General features: G+C 32.1%; 1 protein-coding gene and 1 long non-coding RNA gene across 2 annotated transcripts in view; one reads left to right on the forward strand and one right to left on the reverse strand.

Moving 5' to 3' along the window:
* Nucleotides 1-1,297, reverse strand: part of LOC136032820 (uncharacterized) — a 56,297-nt gene extending 55,000 nt beyond the window's left edge. The window contains exon 1 of the long non-coding RNA XR_010618788.1: nucleotides 1,181-1,297. This is a non-coding gene — a long non-coding RNA (uncharacterized LOC136032820). The remainder of the gene's footprint in view (nucleotides 1-1,180) is intronic.
* Nucleotides 1,298-1,519: 222 nt separating this feature from the next.
* Nucleotides 1,520-12,149, forward strand: part of LOC136032553 (plasma membrane calcium-transporting ATPase 2-like) — a 342,097-nt gene continuing 331,467 nt past the window's right edge. The window contains exon 1 of the mRNA XM_065712822.1: nucleotides 1,520-1,645. The gene's annotated coding sequence lies outside the window, so the exon portion shown is untranslated. The remainder of the gene's footprint in view (nucleotides 1,646-12,149) is intronic.

Here is a 12,149-nt window from a genome sequence, read left to right on the forward strand (position 1 = left end):
TAATCAGAGACACAATGCCTTGGAGGCGTAATGCCTAAAATTGGATAAGAATCCCGCCTTTTTTTCTATTGGCTGATGAACAACGCTATTAAGCCGGAAACAGGGGTAAAATAAGTAAAAAGTAAGCACATTTTGAAATTGTATTTTTCTGATTTTGCTTTCAAACTATTTATGATAGACATCAGAAATTTTCTGTAATGGTTGTAGATTATAAAATCTACATATGATCCAAAATTCTACCCTCTGGAGCCAACTTCATACCTTCTAGCAAGAAAAATGTTGAAAATTAAAAATAATTTTTTGCACCGTTAAAAATAAAAATATAACAATTCTGCAACCAACATTTTTTTTTAAATACTGGCAGGATGAACTAAAAAAAAAAATCTACTGTCATTTCCCATCCACTAAATTTTTATTCACCAAACTAAAATAACTTGATTTCTTTTTTTTGCACAATAGGTAAAGCATATACAGAAAAAGTGAAACCAACATTTTTTTCCTTTTTAACTCGAGAGTCATCAAAAAAAAAATCAGTTCAAAATCACCTAAATCGCAGAAGTTATTCATGATTTTCTATCATAGGAGAAATAGCATTGGACACAAATTAAGACCATTAGCCTTAAAGTTCTGCTCTATCAACAGGAATTGTCTTTTCAGAACTAAGGCCAGAGAAAAAGAAACTGATAACCAAAAAATGAGGCACCCAAAAATTTCAGGACCCTCTAGAGGGCAAAGAAGTAGAAGTAGGTACTTCAAAATACCTTCCTGGGATATACTTTGGCCTGTAGACACATCCCTGAAAGTTTCATTTTCCTAGCCTAACCTCTTTCAAAGATAGCAAAAAGTAGCTAAAGTAAAATTTTACCCCTACTACTTAAAAATCCAGTTTAAATAGCAATCTCAACAAATATAGCCTAGACTATATAAAAGGCTATAAATATTAGCCTAATCATTCTAAATTTTTTTCAACTAAAAATTATAGGATGGTTTAGAAACTCGGCCTGTTTGACATAGTAATATTTGACTAACTCACCAATGTGATAGCTGCCTTCCTAAGAACCAACCTTTTAATAACCAAAAAACTTTTCTTCTGACTGCTTATGAAGCTTAGCCTATGCAAGACGGGCCTAGAACACCAAAAACCCTTTAAATCCTAAGGAATATGCAAAAGGTTACTTACAGGTCACTGAAAAGCTAACATTATTTCCACTATTTACAGTTTCCTTGTCTTTTCTCTAGACTTGACGATTTCACATGTTTATCCATTTAAAAAAATATGTAACATTGACGTCACTTGTCCTCAATGATCTTTTTTTTCGGGGTTAGAGCCCACGTAAAAGTAATCCTGAGCGTAATCCGAGTAACATCTGACGTCATGTGCGTCTCATAAAACGCTTAGATTAGTCAGATAGGTAATCGGACAATTAAAATGGTATTTTTATACAAAACTAGGTCCTGTATAATATGAGTATTAATGATTAATATTTTCAAGAATTATTACTAAAACAGAGTGCATAATATATATCAGTATTCTATGCCAAATTCAGTTTAAAAGTCTACACGTTTATTCACTTACACAAAAGTTCTCTCTAACATATTGATCAAAAATTTATAAACTAGGATTCAAATCTTAAATGGCCTTGTGGTAAGTATTTTGTTGCTAAAGTTGTTTCTATAAAATCAGAAACGATATTCTTGAATATTTTCTTGTACTCAGGTAGGCTTCTCTAGGGCTTGTCTGTTTATGATGGATGGTAAAATTCTAGTTAATTGACTTCTTGCTATCTCAGAAATGGTTTAGATTAAGAAAATGAAACTTTCAGGGATGAATCTACAGACTAAAGTATGTCCCGGGAAGGTATTTTGAAGCAACTACCTCCACTCCTTCTCCCTCTAGAGGGCCCTCACCTTTGATGACCTTTAAAAATATGTGTGTTATAAAAGTGAAATCTTGCAAAATAGATCTTCTGCTTAATTGAAGTATAACAAAACTGTTTTCAGCTTCATAACTTTGCTCATATCCATTTTATAAGGTTATAAAGATATGCAAATACATTTCCTAAATTTTGAAAAAAAACATTAATATGGCTCAAAATTCTACTCAAATAACAGGAATTGCATTTTCAGAACTAAAGGCATAGAAAAGGCAACTAGTAACTGAAAATTAAGGTAAAATGTTGTTTTGTCAAAATTTCAAAGGCAAATTTCAGGGCCCTCCAGAGGGAGAAAGATTAGAGGTGGGTACTTATATAAAATACCTTCCAAGGACATACTTTAGCCTGTAGACCCGTCTCTGAAAGTTTCATTTTCCTAACCTAAACTCTTTCTAAGATAGCAAGAAGTCAATTAACTAGAATTTTACCCAGGTTTTTTACCAGGCTATTGAGATTCTGAAAAAACAACATGTTACTTCAATATTCAGTTAAGCCTAGGCTTATCAGTTTCTTTTTCTCTGGTTTTAGTTTAGAAAATACAATTCCTATAATTTGAGTAGAATTTTAACACATATCAATGGTTTTTTTTTCTAAATTTAGAAAATGTTTGTGCAGATCTTTGAAACTTTATAGGCTAAAGTGGGATTGAGCAAAGTTGTGAAGTAGAAAAAAGTTTGTTGTACTTTATTTAAGCAGAATATCTGTTTCACAAGGTTTCACTGTCATAACACAAAGGTTTTTTTTAACACAATGTAACTCACCTTGGGTAATGTTTATATTAACAGACTATTCAGGAAGCTAAGAAAAAAACCTACCTCTTTAAAAACAAAGAAATGAATAGGCTATGAAGACAACAAAGGGGTGGCTAGTAAATAAAAATGAAGTAAAACAACAAATACCAAACCAATAATTTTGTTACATACAACCAGGCATTTTCAGCATAGAAAAAAAAGAAAAAAAAACTAGATAGCATACTAAAACTAAAAAGAATATTTAACATATATATATATATCAGGATACCCACCCATAAAAATGGCATTAAGTGACTGTAGTCCCTTTTATCTTACCTAAATTAGGCTGTGTTGAAAACTGCATATTTACAGATAAAAGAAAGACTTACAGCAAATTCTGTTGGCTATTCAGCCAAAGACCCAAAATCCAAAGTAACTAAACAACAAGGAAAACAATTGTAGTTTAGCTACTTTTTATTATCTTGGAAAGAGGTTAGGTTAGGAAAATGAAACTTTCCAAGACAGGTCTAAAGACTAAAGTATGTCCTGATAAGCTGATTTTAAGTACCTACCACCACTCCTTCTCCCTCTAGATGGCAGAGGTAATGTTTATAATAACCAAAAAAGAAAGACAGAAGGAGAAAGGAGGACTGTTTTCCTACTTTAGTAATTAACATAAATCAGTCATTGAATAAGGCCTTAACCCTCCTCGCCCATCCAATTACAAACAGCTCAAACAGCAGAGCCATTGCACAATCAACCATAAAGAATAACCTATGGACAGGCAGTTGTGTTGTAAGTAAGCATAAGTTGTCATATACCAAATATTAAAAACAATAAAAAAAGATATATAAATGTATATATATATATATATATATATATATATATATATATATATATATATATATATATATATATATATATATTTAGTATATCTAAAAAGAATATTTAACATATATATATATATATATATATATATATATATATATATATATATATATATATATATATATATATATATATATATATATGGTTGTGACAACTTATGCTTACTTACAACACAACTGCCTGTCCATAGGTTATTCTTTATGGTTGATTGTGCAATGGCTATACTATTTGAGCTGTTTGTAATTGGATGGGCGAGGAGGGTTAAGGCCTTATTCAATGACTGATTTATGTTAATTACTAAAGTAGGAAAACAGTCCTCCTTTCTCCTTCTGTCTTTCTTTTTTGGTTATTATAAACATTACCTCTGCCATCTAGAGGGAGAAGGAGTGGTGGTAGGTACTTAAAATCAGCTTATCAGGACATACTTTAGTCTTTAGACCTGTCTTGGAAAGTTTCATTTTCCTAACCTAACTTCTTTCCAAGATAATAAAAAGTAGCTAAACTACAATTGTTTTCCTTGTTGTTTACTTACTTTGGATTTTGGGTCTTTGGCTGAATAGCCAACAGAATTTGCTGTAAGTCTTTATTTTATCTGTAAATATGTAGTTTTCAACACGGCCTAATTTAGGTAAGATAAAAGGGAATACAGTCACTTAATGCCATTTTTATGCTCTTTTGTAATTCAATAATTGGTTGTGGGAGACATTACATTTTAAACCCATAAAGTTCTAAAATGGCTCAAATATGCTTATAGCTACAAAAATTTTAAAAAGTGTGTTTCTAAAAAGAACTGGCCAGTGAAAACATCTTTTTAAATTCTTGGTTATCATGGAATGTTTTATCTTTTGAGGCCCCATCAAGGGTTCAAAATGTAATTTCCTCAAAAGGCTACAATTGAATTATGAAAGAGTATGAAAAAAAGGCATTAAGTGATGTTTCACTTTCATCCCAGCTAAATTATGTTGAAAAATACATGTTTACCCTTATATCATTCCTAAAAGCACTTCACATTAAAAAAAATACCATCTTTGAGGGTTTGTAAAGGGCTCAATATTCAGACTTATCTTCCCTTGAATTCATGGTTTGTCTGTCTTGTTTTCAAACTATCTGAAATAAACAATCTATCTACCTCTATCTCTCTGTATAATCTATATCCCTCCATATCTTTATTCTATATATATGATCTATCTATATATAAAATAAGCTCCCTATTCATTTTTGTTTGACCTGCTCATGGTTTTTGACATTTTCTATTTTTCTTGTTTCCCTTAATATCCATTTTCTTCATAAAGGAGTAGATTTACTGCTTATGCCTCCATGTGGTAGTCTTGTTTCTATTGATTGTGTCTTGCCACATATTTTAGTTTTTCTCAGCTGTCATAAACTTATATTATTTCGAAAAATGATGTATTTTGGTCCAAAGAACACAGCAAAGGCAAAGAGCAAGAGACATGGTGAAAGTTTGACATGTAAGATTACAGAAAAAACACCAGCAAAATGATTCTTGATTTTCATAAAAGAACTTGAAAGAAGTGTGAAATTCATGTGGGGAGGGGTGATGAGTGTAGCTAGAGTAGGGGTAGTATGAATGTATGAAGTGGGATAGAGGAGGAGTGAGCACATCTTTGGTAACTTTTTGATGCAAAGAGTTTGCAATATTTGCATTTTTTTTTTTATTTCTTGATAAAATATTAGATTATTAAATAATAAAAGGGATTTGTCTTCATCTCTATGGAGAAATCAATTGATGTCAATGGTATACACTTAACTTGGTATATTTGTCAAAGATTATCTATTTACAACTGTTTTTATAACAGCTAATGGCTATTTTTTTATGAGCAAAATTTGTTGGTCTGTTTACTAAGTTATAGAACATAAACATTTATTGAGTAATATATTATTTTTGCAACAAAATTTTTATGCAATCCATAGTATTTCATTTCCTGGAGCTATTGATTTATAAAATAAAGAAAACAGTGCAACTACCTTGTTTTAAAACCATATGTAATAATTTGAATTTGTGGGTTAAAAAGTAGTTGCCAAGAACATTTCAATAGCAGCCTGGATGTGTCTTCTCATGAATATTGATTGAGGTTTATGCTTATCAGACAGAAAGCTAAACCAATTTTACAAGTCAACTCTTATATAAGTCCTATATAAATACCAGAAGAATATGTAAACGGTTTGTGCCAACTAATTTTGAGATAGATGGCACCATTATCTCAATCTCCATTATCTTGTTATTCACCATTTTCTTAATTTTGAAAACATATAAGAAGTTGCTTTTGTTGAATTTTGATTTTCAAATGCATAAAAGCAAGTGTCTTCATCAGTGGTGCCAATTGGAAGGGAGGGGAAAGGGTTTGCCTCTGCACCCTAGATTAAAAAAAACCTTGTTTTGGGGGTATTTTCAGTGAAAAATGTCCTTTTTTGGCATTTTATAGAAAAAACGACATATTAACCCCCCTTCAATATTGAAAATAATTTTGCCCTCACCCTAAATTTTTGCAAATTGACACTGCTGGTGTTCACCATCAAGGTTGGTCATCAATTCCCCTTTATCAATATATTTTGAAATAAAAGTGTTCTATTCCCACTAGGTAATATAATCTTCAATGTATTTTTTTTTTTTGGTGTTTTATCTTATAGTCATGCAAATATAACTTGGATGGAGGGGGGGGGTACAGATTTGGGAAAATGCGAAAATAGGGGAACTCGATAGACAACATAAGAAATGATATTACCAATTCCGAGTTTTGTAGAAGGGGTACTGAACAGACATGATGGTCCTCCCCCTTGTGGACGTCTTTAATATTTGCTTCTTAGCTGGATTAATCTTATTCAGCTTGAGTTTTCACATGAGGCATAATTGCTGCATTGTTACAACCCTACCTAAAATACTTAAGTTCACAGTCTAACTTCAAAATAGTTATTTTTCGATTTTTTCTAAAAAATGACATGCAAAAAAATTATAAAACCTGTTTTTGTACAAGTATTTCAAACATAAGCTTAGTAATCCTACAATTTCCCTGAGATTATGAAGCAGTGTTTTCCTATTAAGTGGTGATTTGCTGAGACAGGTGAAAACTTGATGTGGTATGACCAGGTGACATGTTTATATGCTGCAAAGCCATTATTTTACCCATAATAACTCGAGTTTGTAAATAATTTTTGGTAAACACAGGTCTATGTACTTGGGGATTGGATGAACAGAGGATTGTGGGATCAATATAAGTAAGAAGTGTAAATCTAAGAGCAGGTTTTTAGTATGTTCTGAACATTTTTTCTGTTCCCATCAGGGTTTGAAGTGGGGGGGGGGGTCGAGGAGGATTGAATCCCTTATTGTGGAGAAATGAATCCCTTTTCTGGTATTTTCATTGACAAATTAAAAAAAAACACCAAATACCCGCATCCCTCATTGATTTTTGTTAGCTAGGGGCCAATAAGAGTCTATTTATCCATATATATATATATATATATATATATATATATATATATATATATATATATATATATATATATATATATATATATATATATATATATATATATATATATATATATATATATATATATATATATATATATATATATATATATATATATATATATTTATCTATATATATATATATATATATATATATATATATATATAAATTTTTTTATGAAATTTTGACAACAATTCCTTAGATAAATCCATTGAAAAATTCCTCTCTTTCTATAAGCTTGCTTTAGTTTAGCTTAATGATGTATACAGGGAGTGGTAATTTGCCAATTGATGATAATTCACGAAAATTGAAGAAAGTTTTTTTTTTTTTTTCTCATGAAGATACAAAAGTATTTTAAGTCTAGGAGAGGGGTGAAACTAATCCATTCCTATCTGATTTCCCTTGCACGGTTGAAACTTGATGTTGTCCCTTTATATACTACCAACTCGTATATAACTGCCAGTTCATACGTTTTCTTTTTATACGGTATTTTCAGGGGGGTGGGTGGATTTTGATGAAGTTGGTCCTCCTCTGAAAAAATGCTTGATTTTTGCACGCTTTAAGTAGTTTTTATGGTGGGGGTGAACCCACCTCTCTATCTGCTTTTTGTTATGGGCCCCTGTCTTTTTGTGAACTCCCTGCATTTAATCAAAGTCTTCAATTTCATTAGTTATTCATTAATATGCCCTGCCTGACAGTAGAAGCATCATTTAAGATTAATCGATTGCCTAATTTAGAAGGTAACCTGACAGTGAATATACTTCCCTAGTTATGAGATTGAGCGTGACTAATTTTGGCTTTAGAAGGACTGCTAAGAGAATTTAGGCAACTTCGGCATAAATTTGAAATTATGATTACTTCAAATGTGTTGATTATGCTTGAGAAGAAAAAAGTAACTGTTAAAAGAAAAAAGTAAAAGTAAAAATGTATTTGCAACTCTGCTTTTCTTTCTTGAAACAAATTTTTAATTTTGCGTTTTGAATCAATGTTGAATTTTATATAAGTTGGCACGCACGTCAGCTTCGTAATAGAATTAAATAAAAAAACTAGTTTTTTTAACTGAAAGTAAGGAGCGACATTAAAACTTAAAACGAACAGAAATTACTCCGTATATGAAATGGGTTGTCCCCTCCGCAGTCCCTCGCTCTTTACGCTAAAGTTTGACTCTTTGCCACAATTCTACTTTTTAAAACAACTAAAAACTTTAGAGTAAAGAGCGTGGGACTGCGGAGGGGACAACCCATTTCATATACGGAGTAATTTCTGTTCGTTTTAAGTTTTAATGTCGCTCCTTACTTTCAGTTAAAAAAACTAGTTTTTTTTATTTAATTTCTGAACGTTTTTGAATTAATGCATGTTTGATTTTGGCTCTCCGCACATAAATTATTGAAATGAAATTAGTATATTAATTTTTTTTTGGCTAAATGGCTTTCTCTTAGTTTTGATCAGACGATTTTGAGAAATAAGGGGTGGAGAAGGAGGCCTAGCTGCCCTCCAATTTTTCGGTTACTTAAAAAGGCTACTAGAACTTTTAATATTCAACGAACGTTTTTATTAGTAAAAAATATACGTAACTTAAGAATTAACTTACGTAACGAACTTTTATATTCTTATATTTTTATTATGTGTACGAGGGGGTTTGTACCCTCGTTAATACCTCGCTCTTTACACTAAATCGTAAGTTTTGTTCCAATTCTTTAAGAATGACCCCTGAATCAAATAGGCCGTAGAATAAATAGTTGAAATCACTAAAAATATTTTAGCATAAAGAGCGAGGTATTTATCTCCTCCTAAATACCTCGCTCTTTATGCTAAAGTATTTTTAGAACCCTTCATATGCGTAATAATCTCTGTTTGTTTTAAATTTCAATGCTATTCCTTACTTTCATTTGAAAAAACGTTTTCATGTTTATTTTTTCATTGTTTTTTTTATAGTAATGCTAGAAAATCCTGCGCCCTTTTCATTGAATTTTTTTCCCCCATGGCATATTTCTCCAAGGAAAGATCTCCCACATAGCCCCCTCCCTCAACCCTACCCCAAAAACCAAAAAAATCCCCCTGAAAACGTCTGTACACTTCCCAATAACCATTATTAGATGTAAACACTGGTTGAAGTTTGTAACTTGCAACCCCTCCCCCAGGGACTGTGGGGGCGTAAGTCATCCCCAAAAACATAGTTATTAAGATTTTCGACTATGCCAAACAAAATGGCTATCTCAAAATTTTGATCCGTTGACTTTGAGAAAAAAATGAGCGTGGGAGGGGGCCTAGATGCCCTCCAATTTTTTTGGTCACTTAAAAAGGGCACTAGAACTTTTCATTTCCGTTAGAATGAGCCCTCTTGCGACATTCTAGGACCACTTGGTCGATACGATGACCCCTGGGAAAAAAAAAAAAAAAACAAAAAAACAAACAAATAAACACGCACCCGTGATTTGTCTTCTGGCAAAAAATGCAAAATTTCACATTTTTGTAGATAGGAGTCTGAAACTTCTACAGTAGGGTTCTCTGATACGCTGAATCTGATGGTGTCATTTTCGTTAAGATCCTACGACTTTTAGGGGGTGTTTCCCCCTATTTTCCTAAATAAGGCAAATTTTCTCAGGCTCGTAACTTTTGATGGCTAAGACTAAACTTGATGAAACTTATATATTTAAAATCAGCATTAAAATGCGATTCTTTTGATGTAGCTATTTATATCAAAATTCAATTTTTTAGAGTTTTGGTTACTATTGAGCCGGATCGCTCCTTACTACAGTTCGTTACCACGAACTGTTTGAAAGGCATTATTGACATGTTCTGTTAAATTTTGAATTTTTGTGTTGTTTTTATTTATTTTTGTTAATTTATTATCATTATAGTTGAATTTATTATTTTGTAACATAATATCATTTGAGTTACATTTTCTGCACTTTTTATGACTTAAATATATAAAAATTTATGTAACTTTTTTTAATAACTGTATTGCCTATGGTTGTCAGATCGATTGACAGATTCAAATAAGTGGTAGAAATTGGAGGGAGGCTGGGAGTTATCTCCCCCCACCAAAAAAAAAATTCGAAGATATCTTTTTTTGCATTTTCATTGAAAAATGATTTTTTATTTAGTACAATCATAGAAAAAATTGAAAGAAAACGACAAAATTGACGCCATGGGCTCTAAACTGCATTTGTTACGTATCTGATGAGCAAATTTTGTGAAAAAATGGCGTGAGATTTTTACTTGATTAATTGCTAAAACAATTTTGATTCGTATCAGGATCAATAGAGGTTTGCGCAGGGGAGGGGGTTTGGCTTGGGGTCTTGCCCCAAAATTTATGTGATTTCTATGTACTTTTGATCTAAATTATAAGATAACAGTTATTGCTGGGATGGGCCTGGCCCCCGAATCTTAAAAACCTCCTGAATCTCTAGGTACTTCTGATTCAAATTATAAATCTGTTGTTTATAATCCTCCCTTCCCCCCAAAAACGAAAAATCCTAGGTACATGTCTGAGGACCACCAAGGCCATTGATGATAAGATTATTGATGCAAACGTTGTGCGATTGTGAAGGTTGTGAGAAAAGTGTTGAGATTATTGATGCAAAGAAATAGTATGGAACAATTTTTGCACCAATTCTAGAACAAAAGCTACTCGCCAGTTTGGCGTAAAAATTGAGTTCAATCAATCAAATAGTTGGCCATGTCTTGAAACATTTCCCAGTAAAAATTGTCTGCTCAAATTCACCCATCTCTTCTTTTGAAGAAAATTCCATGGAACAGTCTTAAATATTTATTCTGGAAAACGGATTTATTCTGGTTCAGTAACCTAATCTTATTTTGTTGATTACTATACCTTTAACGATTCTATTTTAGTTGTTGCTGACGAATATTTCTTTTCTAACAAAGGTTTGTCTTTGCTTTTGAGTTGAGGATATTTTCATATGAAATGACTGTTTAAGAATTTCCTTTTTATTTCTAAGAGTTCAATTATCTGAAGTAGCTGCTGTAGAAGGGCTGTATTTGCATCAGTTCTTCCTCTTGTCATTGTTTTTGTAGAAAAGAAAATATCCTTTAGAAATGGCAAAAACAGATCTTCCAACTTGGAGATACTAGCTTTGTCAGAATAATATGTGCTTCTTAAAAATAATTCATAAAAACAGACTAATGTTTTACAAGTATTTTTAACTTTAACAACACAAATGCAGTTTTTGGTTCGAGCCATATCCTCCAGGATAAAGGTTATGGATATTATTTGGAAGAAAACAATTTTTAATGTGTAAAAGATCCATATTTGTATTAGTCCTGTGTGGGATTCTTTGCCCCCCCCCCTCTAGTCATCCAAAGGAGACTTTAAGTACCTACATGTGCTCACTGAACTGTGACCACTACTGTATCTCTCCAGCGTCCATACGAAGAAGCAAAAGTAATAACGAGTCAGCTTTTTTAAGCTAGTAGAACATTAAAAAGTTTCTAGATACTAGCTTTGTTAGAACAATATGTTAAAAATAATTTATAAAAACAGACTAATGTTTTACGAGTATTTTTACTTTGACAGCACCAATGCAGATCTTGGAAGGTTTGAGCCATATCCTCCAGGATAAAGCTTATCATTATTGGAAAAAACATCATCGCTATCAGATAAATTATCATAAACTTGAAATAATAATAAAAAGCTTGAAAATACAGTTGTTACCATTGTCGGTCTGATGTTCCAACGCATGTGAAGATTATAAGGTTATTCCAAATTAGCCTCATTTCTTCATTTATTTTATTCTCGGATTTGTGTGTGTATTTGTAATCAGGGACAGCTTGGCAATTAGCAGGTGAAGCAACTACAAATATGAAGAAAGCAGTCGAATAGCCAGTAGCGAGGGTCCAACCTCTGGAATTGTCGCTGTAACGTTTAAAGGTCGTATTGGACGTTTTCACAATTCTAAGGTAATTGCCAATTTTTTTCGATAAGCTGTTCTCAATGGGAGGACCAGCAGGGTAATGTAGGGGGCTAGGATGATGTAGATCCAAAGGATCGAAGTTTTGTCGAAAATAGATTGCCCGACTGATCAAATCTTTGAGAGTAGCTCATCAGACGGCTTTGGCACTTATTTCTAAAGTTTGAAAAATGTCAC

The sequence above is a fragment of the Artemia franciscana genome, chromosome 11, assembly GCF_032884065.1.
Source record: "Artemia franciscana chromosome 11, ASM3288406v1, whole genome shotgun sequence".
Lineage (NCBI taxonomy): Eukaryota > Metazoa > Arthropoda > Branchiopoda > Anostraca > Artemiidae > Artemia > Artemia franciscana.